At 46.6% G+C, this 15557-nt stretch overlaps 1 long non-coding RNA gene across 1 annotated transcript; it reads right to left on the bottom strand.

Moving 5' to 3' along the window:
- Positions 1-390: 390 nt before the first annotated feature.
- On the bottom strand, positions 391-1141 carry LOC121484481. The gene is made up of 2 exons (XR_005986053.1): positions 1081-1141; positions 391-533 (listed from the first exon to the last, which is right to left on the bottom strand). It is a non-coding gene; the product is annotated as an uncharacterized LOC121484481 (long non-coding RNA).
- Positions 1142-15557: the final 14416 nt, after the last annotated feature.

Raw genomic sequence — 15557 nt, 5'->3', positions numbered from 1 at the left:
GGAGCAGAGGGATGGGGTGGGGGCTCCAGGCTCGAGTTCCCTGTGGGCTCATGTCAGATCACTGGTGCATAATGCATGCGGGGATGTGTCATTGGCACCCTCTTTGCACAGACAGAGAGGAAGAGCCACTGTCAGAGCCTCACCCACTCACACAGGAACCGTGAGTCCATGCTGAACAGCAGTGACACTGAAGCTGTGTTCTTACCGCACGTTTCCTCGCTGTACGTGTGTGTGCGAATATAGATAATAGAACTGATCTATTTATCTGCAGTAGTCACTGAGCCCCTTTGTGCTTTACCTGCTTGGTTCTAGAATCTGGAAAACAGAGCAGTGAGAAATAAGGCCTAGCTTTTGGCCTCTGGTAGATCATTCCTGCCTTCAGTCCCACAATTCTGTTCATTCTGCCAAGTATTTTATTGAGGTCCCATGTGGCTCAGCATGGAGTTGAATGTGATGAATGAAGTAGAAACCAAGACAGATCCCCTCCTTGTGCATCTTCCATCTACAGGATTGGCATGGAGAGAGAACAGCACCTGAATGAAAACGTGCAGAAATGGAGCATGTTTGTCATGCTGAAGAACAAAAAGGAGGCCAGGGTATCTGATGAGGAGTGAGCAGGGAAGACGCACCACAGAGGGGAAGTCAGAGTTCGGGCTGCCAAGAGGCATGCAGTGCATTTTAGCTGATATTTGGTGAATAACACATAACTAAATTTATCATTGGGGTGTTCACACCTGTTTTTCTTAGAAATATTTTCACTTCTTTGTTGGGTGGATGGCTGAATGGTGGTTAAATGCGCAGGTCAATGGGTGGTTGGTCAATGGGTGGACAGTTAATGGATGGGTGAATATGAGGACTGATGAGTGAAAGATGGATGGGTAGTTACATGAATGATGGTTGGGTAGATGGATAGATGGCAGTTAGATGGGGTGGTCAGTGGGTGGTTGGGTAGAATTATGGACAGTTAATGGATGGGTGAATGTAAGGTCTGATGAGTGAAGGATGGATGGGTATTTAGATGGATCATGGTTGGGTGGATGGATGCTTCTCTAAGAGTCAGTTCTGAATTCAAGAACTCACCTCTCATGTCCTGGCTACACTACTCATCTGTGCAGATCATGGCTTTGGGAGATAGATACATATATATGACAGTGGTGACTGAAGAAGGACAGTTGCCAGACAGCCTCATCTTTGCATACAATCACCTGTGGAGTTGGATAACATTTGCATTACCCATCCCGTCACTCTGAATAGTGAGTAGGGGTCTGAATGCTGCTCTTTCATGCCTCACACTCCCTGGGTAGCCTGAGGGAGACCCCCACTCATAGTGTTATCTGTGTGGCTGGCACCCTTGGAGTTGTACAACTCTGTAATCACCAGTGCCCCCCAAATCCCATCCCCAGCCTGGATCTCCCTCATGAGCACCAGACATGAGCATCCACCTATCACCTTGATGTTCTGCTCAGATGATGTTCAGTGTGAGCAGTATGGTATGGGTTCAGAACTGATCTAGCCACCAACAAGCCCAGCCCACCAGCAGTAGGTCAAGATTCTCCAAGGCAAATCCTCTGACACACAGGCTGCTGCCTAAGTTGCACAGAACGTAGACAGCCCTTGGACACTGGTTAAGCAAGAGCAGAGCCTGAGGTTACAAGCCCAGACTCTGTTGTCTGAATCTGAGATTTGTCATCTACTAGCTGTGTGACTCTCCACAGCTTATTGACACCTGTGTCTCCCACTGCCCTGTCCTTATCTGGAAAATTGGGGTAATGTTAGAACATATCTCAAGTGAGCTTTAATGAAGTAGGAATTTGGAGGGCATAGAGTAAGTGCTATATGATTTCTTATTAAACTAAACATAATGTATTACTTTTATGATTCAACATTGGGAACCATGGGAAGAGTTCAATATTGGGAACCATGGAAAGAGTGCACACAGGCAAGTTTCCCTAAAAGGTACCATGGATACTCCCATGGCAAATGTCAGACCTGGAAATCCATCTCGGCCAAGTTATTTATTGTGGTTACACTGGGGGGCTAAGGGGCACAGCTGCTGTGCCTTGGAAAAACTGTGGAAAAGTTGTGGAAAACTGTATGGCAGCTCCTTAAAAAATTAAAAATAGAATTATGCTATGATCCAGTCATCCCAATTTGGGATATATACCCCAAAGCATTGAATGCACAGTCTCAAAATGATATTTGCACATCCATGTTCATAGCAACAAAAAAGTGGAAGCAACCCAAGTGTCCATTGATGAATGAATAAACAAAATGTGTGTTTGAGTGTGTGTTGTGTGTGTGTGTACATAATGGAATATTATTCAGCCTTAAAAGGGACATTTTGACATGTGCTACAATGTGAATGGACTTTGAGGCCAGTGTGGTAGTGAAATAAGCCAGTCACAAATAGACAAACACTGTGGTTCCACTTCTATGAGGTCCCTGGAGGAGTCAGATTTACAGAGACAGGAAGCCGGGTGGTGGGGAAGGTGTTCAACCAGGACAGAATCTCAGTTCTGCAAGATGAAGAGTTCTGTGGATGGTTGGTGGTGACGGTTGCACAAGAGTATGAATATATTTATTACCACCGAGCTGTACACAAAAGACCAACCCCTAGGGTAAGTTTCTGGTGTGTTTTCCCACAATAAAAACACTTGAGGGGGCTGGTGGAGTGGGCAGTGGACTCATGCTGGATGGGTTGTTATGAGGCCCAAGAAATATGAACAAGAGAGAGTGGGGGGTCCAGGGTAAAGACTGAGAAGAGGGATGGAGACAGAATTCTGGACGGCCAACGTGAGAGGAGGTCTGAAAGGGGTACTGGGCAGGTGAGAGCCCTGGATGAGGTTGGAGGCCTGAACCCACCATCTTACTGCAGGGCCTGGAAGGTTCCACTCTCTATGGCCCTCCCTGCATCTTCCACAGCTGCTGGCTCCCACACAGGCTGCAGTTTCCATGGCAACAGGCTGAGCTCCGCATCCTTCAGGATAAGGAGGGTGGGGAGGGCCTGCTGTGCACCACAGAGTCTGCATCCACATCTGATGCTCTGTGCACATTTTGTGCACGTTGAAATGCATCACCATCTGCAGCGCCCCTGCAGAGGGGGAGAATTGGCGTCAGGAGCCTCTGTGGTCATGGGTAGAAGTCCTGAGTATCTTCTAAACACCAGCGATTCATGTTGCCAGAATACTAACTGATCAGAAATATTGATGGAGCACCTCCCCCCCCCCCCAACTCTTCCACCACAGGACAGTTGAGAATCAGGTGATGAGCAAAAAGGAAGCTCATGTCTGCCCTCCTGGAGCTGAGAGATGATGAGGAGCAGAAGCAGCTTTCTATTCCCTCATGATTCATGCTACCATCCATTCCCTCAAACAACATTTGCTGAGAGCATACTCTGCGGCAGGCCCTAAAGGATGATGGGGACAGCAAAGAACCAACCCACAGAGCCCCGATGCCCTACAGCTCGTATTCTAGCAGGGGGTCTTGAGTTGAATATAAAGTTAAGGTTTCAGGTGGTGGTGAGTGCTAGGATGGACAAGATACAGAGAACAGTATTTTAGAGTGGGTGGTCAGGGAGGGCTTCCTGGAGGTGGTAATATTTGAACCTCACTGGAGGGAGGGTGGGAGCGAGTCATGGGAAAATCAAGGAGAACAGTCCGGACAGAGGAAACTACACTTTGCAAAGCCCTGAGGCTGGATACTGGCCCTGCTTTGGGACCAGCAAAGAGACCAGGGTGGCTGGAGAGCAAGTGGCAGGGCGAACATAGGTAGAGATTGGGAACCTGGGCATTCTGGTCAAGGTGGCCGACCACATAGTGTAGGGGTCAGCCGACCACCTACCACCTGGCTTTGAAAAACAGGATGTTTATTGTAACCCAGACACCCTGGGCTTCTGTGCTGAGGCTGCCTTTGCTTTCAGACCAGGTGATGAGCAGTGAGATGGGCCTGACCATCACATGGTGTCCCCACCACACAGTGACCATCCACAGAAATAGCCTCAAGAACACAGACCCTGGGAATATAATGAAGAAAGGACACATTTGTTTTGGATGTAATTTATTTCATTTTAAGTGTATGTGATTTAATGCTGCCTGGAGAATGTGCTTAGCCAGCTAGAAAAACCCCTGAATGTTTCCCAGCCCACACCAGTGCTGCGGCAGGACTGGGTGCCAGCTCCCAGTGGAGGAGGGGGGGCTGCAGCACCATGCAGGGGGGCATGGGAAGGTCCTAGACACTATCCCTACCAGGTCTTTGTTCATAGCAGACCTCAGTCCATGTGGGACAGTTCATTGACACATTGTGCTGGGCCAGCTGGGGGCTGCTGGGGATAGGGGCTGGTCCTTAGTGCCTCAGACACTGTTCCCGATCCTTCCCACTGCACAGGGGGCTGGGCAGCTACAGGAGCAGAAGGAAGGGGATCTCAGGGTTCAGGTGGCCCTTGTGGCAGTGGGAGTGAACATGCACACTCCATGTTCTGATACGACATAATAATAAAGGTGTGTCGTCACTGCATGATATGAGCATCTCACACTCAGGATTCCTCTTCTGTAGGATGGGACACTGGGCTTTGTCGTGGGCATCGGAGGTGGTCATTTGGGAGCAGGTGGCTGGCGAGGGATGCTCAGGAGGCTAGCCTGCCTCTGCCATCTTCCCCCTCCTCTTCCTCTTGACATGGGAAAATCTGCACATATTAATGGATAGGACTTGATGGATTTGGGGATAAGCATACACGTGTGAAACCCTCGCCATTATCCATCACCTCAGCCGAGCTTCCTCCTACCTCTGTTGTTATTATTATTATTATTATTGTGTGCGGGGGGCGGGGGGCACCATGCTGTGTGGCAGCTCTCCCATGTGAGCCCGCCTGTCCCACCACCCCCGCTTACCTTCCAGAAGTTTCCCTGCCAGCCACGGACACACCCACAGCTGCTGTGACAATGACCACTGTCCTTGTGGTCCTAAACAGCTGTCTGGCGCCCAGTCAATGTCAAAGATGCTTCATTCCAAGATTTTAAGCCTTAATTTGGCCGATAAATTCCAAGGAAGAGAGAAGACATGAGCAAACCATCCTGCCTTCCTCTCAGCTCCCAGAGGGAGGGTCCCGCGTCTCTGCTCCCATGTACTTGGGGTAAGAGGCACATGTTTCCCCGTTCAGCAGCATCTATTAAGTGCTACCTGTGTACCTGGGTGAGGATTTGAACCTCGATTCTGAAAAAGTCCAGTGTCAGGGGCTCCCTCTATCCACTCCGCTGTGCCCTCCTCCCTCATCCTGCTGCGGTGTCCGTGGCCCAGCAGGGTGGAGGCAGAGCAGAAGAGGGCTGAGTCTCCACCGGGTGCACCCCCTAGACGAGAGAGGTGCAGAAGGCAAGGCCTGCCACGGTGCTTCTCTCTGCCATGGTCAGAAATCACTGCCTGCTCTCCCCACTCACTCATGCATTCCACACACATGGCTGGGGGCCCTGCCCGTGGTGCCAGGACCTACTCAGGGTCTGAACGACCCCCCAACTGCCCCAGGCAAGGCAGCTGTGCCCGTGATGGCAGAAAGGTGTCCGCTGGGACCTCCTATGTGGAAGCTCTGACCCCTAGCATGTCAGGATGAGGCTGCCTTAGGAGACAGGACTTTTAAAGAGGTGATTAGGTTAAAACAAAGCCATGGGTGGGACCTAGTCCAGTGGGTACATGTCTTTCCAAGAAGAGGAGATGTGACACAAACCCATGCAGAAGGACACGGGGGGAGGTCGGCATCTAGAAGTCAAGGACAGAGGCCTGGGGGCAATCAGCCCGTCAACACTCGATGGATCCATCAGAGAAGACAGTTGTTATTGTTTGAGTGCCTCCTCTGCAGTGATTTGTCATGGCAACTCTAGAAAATGATTGCAGCCCTTGTATCCATCTTACAGGAAAGATCTTTATTTTAGAACAATGTGTTTTTAAACTCATGGATCTGATAAATATAAGAGTGTTGGCTCTGCTCCAGCCAATTTCTCCAGCCCGTCTGGCAGCACCCCCCAGTGTACCCTGCTCTCCGTGTGCTCTGGCCTTTCTCACTGCCCTTCAGATGTGCACATCCTTTTCCTCTGAGACTTCATGTTCAGTGCTTCCTCGAGTCTCTTGCTCTGCCTGAAGTCACCCATGGCTGGCTTCTTCTCTGCGGTCCAGTGTCGGCAGGAGAAATCCTCGCTCCCATCCAACTACCTTAGCTGAAGTAGCCCGTCTAGACAATATCACATCTGCCTGCTGTCTGTTCTCCATGGCGGGACTCTCACTTGTTTCTCTGCTGCCAGCAACTGGAGTCTAAACCCTGTGAAAGCAGGGACTCTTTTGTGTCTTGCCTACCACTGTATGCCCAGTGCTTAAAACAGTGAATATCAGTTGCATGCATGAATGAGTGAATGAATGAATGAATGAATGAATGAATGAATGAAGGGAGAGCTTCCCAGAGCACTCTGCCTGCCCTACAGGCAGGGTTCCCTAGGTTCATGGTAGGAGAAGCTCAGGGATATCTCCTGAATCAGGAAGACCTGACCAGCCCCTTTTCATTCCTTCCCTGCAAAGCAATCTCACCTGGGAGGGGCAGGTGTGGGCAGAGGGTCTGCTTCCTGCTGCTCAGGGTGCACTGTGCCAACTCTGGGTGTCCTGAGGCACCCTCTCCCCCTTCCTCCCACCATGCAGCTGCAGGAAACCTCTTCTGGGGGAGGGGGCAATGTGGTTTCTGCACAGAGGTCTAAGTTTCAGTGGAGGGTGATGGGGACACATCTAGCCTGAATGTCTCCTGGTTCAGGAGGGCCTGAGATCCGAGATCCTCATTAAGACACAGAAGAAAAAAAAAAAAAAAAAAAGACACAGAAGAATTTTGTAAAGTGGGAGATGGTGATGATGGAGACCGGCCACACTGGAGTTTGAGCTGGGGCTTCTGCTCTATAGAAGAAGTTTGTATAGGATGTTTATAAATAGAGGGTATAGCATTTTTTCATCAGAAAAAAATAAGGGATCTCATTTTCTAGAGGAACATCTTTTTTGAATCTTCAAGAATTGCTTATAAACCTCCAGGCTCATTTCATGTAGCTATCCCTGTTAATCTTAACACTTTCAACTAAAAACAAGCAAACATATTTTTTCCTAAGTGTTTCCAGCTGTGAGATGTCAATTTCTACAACTTCGTTTCCAGATGTGTTGTTATATTTAATAAACTCCAAATCTTAAATGTAAACTTTGAAATATTGCGGTGCATTTATTTAAAAAAAAAAAAAAAGCCTTCTGCAGCCATTTGACATTTTAGGAAAGTGACACGCATCCTTTTTTTTTTTTCTGAAGCTAAAAGCTCTTGCTCAGATTGCTGGGGATCTGAAAAAGGTGTGCTGGTTTTGCTCATTACATTTCCTAGTTTTGGTAATATGCAACATTATTCCCTGTGTTTTGGAAATGCTGTGATTCATATTTTGTGTTTATTCAAATGTAATGTTAATTTCTAATATGCATGTGCAAGATGTCTGTAACAGAATGCAGTAAGGTTTTCACCATAGGAAATTATAAAAGTAAAAACAATACAAGTTTTCAGATTTTTTTCTACATTACTCAGATTTGGTAGCCAATATATCTTGCGGTTTTTTGTTTTTGTTTTTTTAAGATTTTATTTCTTATTTTTTTAAAAGATTTTATTTATTTATTCGTGAGAGACACACAGAGAGAGGCAGAGAAAAGGCAGAGGGAGAAGCAGGCTCCTCACAGGGAGCCCAGTGCGGGACTCGATCCCTGGACCCCAGGATCATGACCTGATCTGAAGGCAGATGCTCAACCACTGAGCCACCCAGACATCCCTGTTTGTTTTAACAAGCTCATTATAAAGTGTATTAATTGTCATTGGTGGAGAAATGCAAAGAAATTCTTTTATACTTAAAAAAAGTTGCTGTGACTGAAAAAATAAAGCCCTCTGTTTTCAGAAAATATTTATGCATTAATTTGTTACAGAATTATCTAAGTATCATCATTGAGGTAACATATGGGCCAATCTTTCTTTAAGAAATGATATATGCTTTTGCAATATCATTATTCTGTAAAAGGAAATTGCTCGATATGTTTATATCTGGTAGTAGAGCTTTCATCCTTAAACTGTGTGTTCCTATACACTGAAAACAAGTTTCTGTGCTTGCAGCAGGGACCAAAAAAGCTAATCCCCTTGTTTTGTTCGTTGGAGGCCATGGGTTTTTAAATCATAAATTATTTTAGGCACTGTTGTAAAAAGAAAGCTACCATCTACTAAATTATGGGAAAGATGTTAAAATTCAAAAAAAAAAAGATGTTTTAGAATAAATGAAAGGGCATCACTGTGATTTTAGGCACTAGTCTTTTGACAAAATTCTTGTGTAAATTTTGATACTGTGAAATTCTGCATTATCTGTGTGTTTATCTTAGCAGTATCTAAGAGATGAGAGTACCAGGCTGGCTAATGATCTGCACCGTGTTTATGTTATAATTCAAGTTTAAAAATAATAGAGATGGAGACAGAAAGCCAAACAATATAAAACATTACAACTCTAGTTTTTCAAAAGCAAAATCCATTCCTTCACTTCTTTAAGCTATTGACTTCCTGATACGTGTCAGGCACTGCAGTGAGCTTTGATAGGCTGGCAGGCAAAACGAACGTAAAATACCCAAAATCATATAGTGACACCAAAAATCATAGTGACATCCTAAGACAAGAACAAAATAAAAAGTGCAAGAAAAAAAAAAGAATGGATCTCATTAATTTAAGACTTTTTTTTTCAGATTTTAGCATTTTTGCCATAATTTAGGAGACAGCATCTTTGTTTTATAATGGTGCCTGATATAGTTTGCCACTTAAAATCCACAGCCTCAACAAAATAAAAACAGCAAACAAGTGAGATATTTAACATATGCATTTCGTTCATTCAAAAAGATCTCCTACTGTTAGGGAGAAAAAAGCCCCAGCACTTTAGACTAGATTTCTTTGTGGTAAAAGGAGGCAGAAATAAAGAATACTCCCAAAAGACCTGCTGTGAACGGGCAATGGGGGGAGCCCCAAGGAGGATGGACATAACGCTTGGGAAGAAAGCTAGGGACATTGGCACAAGATGCCATCCCAGGAAATAATTTGCAAAACAGATGGCTAGCATTTAAATCATCTATGGTTTGCAAATGGATGGGTCTTGGGGACCCTGACCACTTGGGGCTGTGTCCAGGGCAACCATTCTCATCTTCAGCTACGTGGCAACCGTGCGGAAAGGCTTGGCTGTGGATGGGGGGTTGCGGGAAGCAGCCCCAGCGGAGTGCGGAGTGAGGGCGGCCCCCATCAACTACCCCAGACTGGGGGCTTTCACAGCGCAAGTGTATTCCCCCAATTCCAGGCTGGGAAGCCCCAGATCGGGTACTAGGACAGTCTGGTTCCGCTGAGGACTCTATTTTGCTACCCTCTGCCTGTGTCCTCATGTGGCGGGAGAAAGATCATCTTTCCCATCTCTTGTCTCTTCTCAGGATGGCACTGATACCACTGTGAGGGATCCGCGCCCCCTGACTTAATCACCCCAAAGATCTCACCTCAAAACACCCTCACACTGGGGATCAGGGGCGGGGGGAGCAGACTTTCAGTACCCAGGAAGCCCGTAGCTCTGGGTCAGTGCTCTGGAAATGTGAACAGTTAACTGTTAGGGTTTTGAATTTCACTAACAATGAAAGAGTATCTGCCCAGCAAAAGGGTTTATTCTGTCCCTGCAGATAAAAATGGGATCCCTGGGTGGCGCAGCAGTTTGGCGCCTGCCTTGGCCCAGGGGCGATCCTGGAGACCCAGGATCGAATCCCACGTCAGGGCTCCGGGTGCATGGAGCCTGCTTCTCCCTCTGCCTGTGTCTCTGCCTCTCTCTCTCTCTCTGTGTGTGTGTGTGTGTGTGTGTGTGTGACTACCATAAATAAATAAAACTTAAATTTAAAAAAAAGGGCAATGGGGAGGAGGCTGCCTTGAGCCTCTTTTGTTCTGTCAATAACTGTTTAAGGAAGGCCTACTGTGTGTCAGCTCAGGGTTCCTGACAGGGACCTTCTAGTTTCCCAGGCTCTCTGGGCTCCTTCCCCACCCTCCCCTTCTCGCTCAGCTGCAGTTTCCATGGCGACAGGCTAAGCCTCCCTCTGTTGCTAGGGGCGATGAGCAATCTGGAGTGGGAGCAGACCACAGGGTTGATAATCTCACTGAGACAGGGTGGTGGGCATGGGAGGGATGGGGACAGGGATTCAGAAGGAGCTCGGCTCTGCAACCAGCCCTGCAGTGCTCCAGGCGCATGTCAGGTGCCTTTGGATGGGGTCTGCACAAGAACAAAACCACACGTGAGGGGCTCTGAGGGTCAATTAGAAGTCCTGCATCTCCAGCAACCTCCAGTTCTAACAGCATTATCCGTGTTCAGGATCCATCGGTTGTCTGTTTTCCGTATGCCAAGCCCTTGTCTAGGGGTAGAGAATAAATGTGAGGCAGACCAAGCGTAGCCTCTGCTACTCTGTGCTTTGTTCTGGTGGGACACACATTTGTCTGTTCTAAAAGCTTGCCCCCCCCCAAAAAAAAAATAAAAGCTTGGCCCTTGACTTAAGAAAGATGTTGAGTATCTTCTAGGAGGCAGGCTCATACCTTGGGGCAACGGCAAGGAATACAATGAGCCTCCCTCCCCTGGTACAAGGGAGACAATGAACGAATTAATTAATGGTGTTAATACAACCTCAGAAGCTCACCAGACCTGTGAAGAAAGTAAAGCAGAGAACTGGAAGGTGTTACAAGGGCTGTCTTCGATGTGTGTTATAAAGCTGTGGTACTATCTGAGCAGAAGACAAACAGTAAACATGAGACTCTCTGGGGGAAGAAAAATCCAGGCAGAGGGAATATCAGGTACAAAGGTCCCAAGGCAAAAACACGCTGGGCATGTGCAAGGGAGGCCAAGGTAGCAGCATCATGCAAGGCTTCATAAAACTTGCAGGTTTATTAACAAATTTATTAACAAATTATTAATAATGATCCTAGTGCTGCTGATTAAATTTCTCCTATGAGTCAGATGCAGAACCGGGCACTGGGTTTGCATGGATGCATCAAAACAGATACCCTCTGCCTTCACAGAGCCCACAGTTATTCGGAGATCCTGATATTAATCAGAGAATATCAGATCTGATATTAATCAGATCATCAACAAAACAGACACCTTCCAAGAATATCGAGTATGCATTTAGTGCCTTTGCTCTGCTTGCAGTGAGTGTCTGTTGTGCTGGGCACCCACAGACCAATATCAGTCCTCTAAGGTAGGTGATATTATTATCCCAAATTTAGACATGAGGGGATGGAGGCACAGAAAGGTTGGACAGTCTCTCGAACATGATGCTGCTAGCCAATGGCAGGGCTGGGGTTTGAATGGAAGCCATGTGGCTTCCAGAGCCCATAGAGTTCACCTGGTAGGGATGCTCCTTGCAACCATGTTCTAGTCCCAAACCGGAAGCCTATGAATAAGTGCATGTACATGAACAGCTGGTACAACCCCAGTGCTGGAAGACGACCTGGTAATGTGGTGGGGCGGGGGAAGCCATTGCTAAAGCAACCAAGTGGGGGCAGGATACACAGTGCTGAATGATAAACAGCCTGTGATGAGTGGAATCTTCGTCTTTGGGGAAGATTCTCCAAAGTAAGCCTGCTGTAACTAGCCCACTAGCCACCTTTCATCAAATTCTTGTTTATAAGTTGCTGGACCATGCGTTCAATGCTGTTTTCTATTGCCTTACAAGGTAGGACCAATTGATACTCTGATTTTACACACAAGGAGTTTGACTAGCAAAGTCTCAGAGAGATGGAAACACCTGCTCAACATCTTTTATATTTATTTTTTTAAATTGAGGTGAAATGCACATAACATAAAATGTGCCATCTTGACCACTTCAAGTGTACAATTCAATAGAGTTAAGTACATTCTGTGATGAAACAACCATCACCACTACCCATGTATAGAATTCTCTTCATCTTGCAAAACAGAAATTGTGTCCTCGTTAAGCACTAACCATTCATCACTGCTCCCCCATCCTGGGGAACCCACTACCCTGCTCTCCCTCTTTCTGATTTTGACTATTCCAAGTACCTCATGTAACTGGACTCATACGGTACATGGCTTTTTGTGACTGGCTTATTTCACACATCATCATGTCCTCAGGCTCATCCACATTGTGGCATGTGCCAGAAGTTTCCTGCTTTTTGAGGCTGAATAACATTCCACTGTGTGCACACACCACATTTTACTTCTCCATCATCTGTTGATGGACATTGGGCTGCTTCCACCTTGGGCTATTGTGAATAATGCCGCATGAACATTGGTGCCCAAGTCTGTCTTTGAGAACCTGCTTTTGGAACATAAAGACTCCTAACTCTGGGAAATGAACTAGGGGTGGTGGAGGGGGAGGAGGGCGGGGGGTGGGGGTGAATGGGTGACGGGCACTGAGGGGGACACTTGACGGGATGAGCACTGGGTGTTATTCTGTATGTTGGTAAATTGAACACCAATAAAAAATTAATTTATTTATGAAAAAAAAAGAGAACCTGCTTTTGATTCTTTGGGGAATGGACCTAGAAGCAAAATTGCTGGATCATATGGTAATTCCATGCTTGATTTTTTGAGGAATCACCAGACTGTTTTCCATGGCAGCTACACCATTTTGTATCCTCATCAGCAATGCACAAGAGAAGAATCCATATTTTTATTTATTCACAAATACTGAATGAGAAACTAGTGAATTCCAGGCTGTGATTTTAAACAGTTTAATACAAGATTCCAGAATATTCTATGCTCTGATGTTCTCTCTGCTGATTTTCAGCCACTGACACCTCCTCAGCCTAGCAGCAGTTTCCATGGTAACAGATTGTGTTTGTCTGGGTTGCTAAGGAAACAGAGCCCTGAGGAGGGAAAGGCTGGATCTACTGTGTGCAGCCAGCCTCGGTGAGGGATGGAGAGGCTGGGGGTCCCCATCAGAGGTTCATGCACATCCTTGTGTTGTCCTTGATAGCATCTTTGCACAAGGGCACAAAGTTGCCTCTGAGCCTCATGGAGTCTAGAAAGCCCCACATCTTCATGCCAGAAGTGGCCAGTGACATAAAGATTCCGTGTCCTCACCATATTCTCCTCCATCCTTTTACTTATTCACTCAACAAATATTTATTGAAAGCCTGCTCTGGTAAGCCAATGTGCCATGCCCTGGGACCATTGCGATGAGAAAGATACAGATATGATGTTGGTGGATAGCAGAACATGCCACCCCCAAAAATACATCACTGTGGGATTTGGGTTATCTTGAGCTGCAGGCTGTTGGAGAAGAGCAAATGCAGGGAGGGCCATTCTCTAAGCCCCTCATGCACCTACAGTACAGGTGCATGACAAGAGTTTCATGTCATTAGCCCCGCCTGGGAGTTTCATCCACCAGGAAAGACTGGCAGGAGGGGTGACCAGAGGCAGACACTACACCCAGACAAACAAACCATCACAAACCACCAAACCTTCTTTCCGAAAAATCATTTACTCTTTCCAAAAAGGCCCCCATCTCCCATGCCTCTCCCTGTTGGGATGGAATGCAAGCCTGAATCCTGGGCCAACTCCAGGATTTACTTTTCTCTAGGTGTCTCCCATGTGCACATTGGGTGTACACATAAATAACTTTTGTTTTACTCTAGTTCTTCTGTCCTTCATTACAGGGATTTCAGCCAAGAATTCCAAAAGGTAGAGAGAAAATTATCTTTCCTCCCCCACAATGTTTGTTTTTCTACAAGAGCCTGCATGGAGATTCTTCCATTCGATAATATATCCTACAAATAGTCACTGTAAGTCCACCCTGTACTAGACTATGTTAGCAAGGAGAGAGAGAAACATGACCCTTCCTGGAGATGACAGTTGTGGGGTGGGGTCAACCTTAGTCGAGCAGCCAGTCTTTATCTGTGCCTCACACTTTTTATTTCTTATTAAAATACATCCTTGGAATAGCTTGATTGTGGTGTTGATTACACAGATGCATACATTTGTCAAAACCCATTAGTTGTATGCTTCCAACAGGTATCTTCTGTTGTAGGTAAATTATACCTACAACAAAATCAATAAGTTGATTTTTTAAAAAAATGCATTTTGGGGTAGGGTCAAGATGTTACTATCTGGGTCTTTGTGGACTCCTAAAGAAATCCCAAGTGTCAAAAAAAGCTGCTTATAGAAGCAGCATTTTCTGACCACTCATCCCCCCACTGGCGAGGAGCCCTCTGGCTCTAGAGCCAGCCTCCTGTGCATCGCACCTGCCCCAGGATGACTTGGGACAGGGGAGATGGGGTGAGTCAGATGAAGGAGATGTGTGTAATCATTTGGTTTACATATGGCAGGCTTTTATTCTCCTTAAGAATTTGGTTGCCTAAGAGAGATTGGGATAGCAGTCTCTCCTTAGATCTATAAGTACCGCCCCCCCCCCCAGAGATACCAAAATCTCCTAAGATACCGAAGGTAAAAAACATAATTAATGCAAGTGGATCGATGGTTTGATGGGCAAGTGGGTAGGTGGATAAGAGGATGGATGGATGAATTCAAATGCCAACTATATAGATTTCCACTCCCAAAATAAAATTGCAAGTACAAGTAGAAATGAGGTATGTGACACCCCTCATCCACACAGGGTGACTTCTTGAAGTCCAGTATTCCCTCATTCACAGGCTTTATTAAGTTCCTGCTGTATGCTGGGCCACTATTACTAGATCACACACAATCTTTAGCCACATCCTAGAACATTCCAGCTTCTCCAGGATCCCTCCTCAGTCTCTTCCTCCCAACTGTAGCCGTTTCCAAGGCAACAGTCTGACCAATCCCTGCTCAAGAAAAGGCTGGCTCGCCAACTTCTAGCCAGGGTCTCGGGGGATGGGAGAATTATCATAAACTGGGGGGCTGCACATCACAACATAAAGGGATGTTGCAAAATAATGGGAGGAGGGAGGAATGTCCACCTGTGCTCTGGGCAACCACGAATCTCTCCCATGCCACAGAGGTGCACGAATGCTACCTATCCTCATCATTTGCTCACTGAGTCAGTAAACAAATACTGAGTCCAGTTGTATGCTGGGCACCATCTGAGGCATCTGGATTAAAAAGGAAAGTAACAACGGGTGCCCACTTGACTTTCCTAGGTTTTCCACAGTCAGAAAAGTCATTCATTCATATACTCCAAAAAAATTCATTTACTCCTGCAACATGGATCTGGGGTACCCACTATGGGTTAGGTGCTGTGCTAGACACAGGACTCAACTGTGTGGCATGGGACAGAGTCCATATCCTCCTGGGGGCTTCATCTAGTGGGAGATACATGAAGAGTCAGGGATGAGAAATATGAGGAACAGAGTGAAGGTGCAGGGTGGGAATAGGGAAGAGGATGTGGGGGGGAGAAGGGGAGGGAGGAACCCACTGAAGTAGTGTCTGAGCACACTTGAAATAAGAGAGCAGGGCCAGGCTGGAAGCCCAAGTGAGGATCCTCTACCTAGCTTGCCCATGATGGCCTTCTCATTGTGTCCTCAC

The sequence above is a fragment of the Vulpes lagopus genome, chromosome 2 (assembly GCF_018345385.1).
Source record: "Vulpes lagopus strain Blue_001 chromosome 2, ASM1834538v1, whole genome shotgun sequence".
Classification (NCBI taxonomy): domain Eukaryota; kingdom Metazoa; phylum Chordata; class Mammalia; order Carnivora; family Canidae; genus Vulpes; species Vulpes lagopus.
Note: the sequence above shows the minus strand (reverse complement) of the source record. Positions and strands in the feature narration are given on the sequence as shown.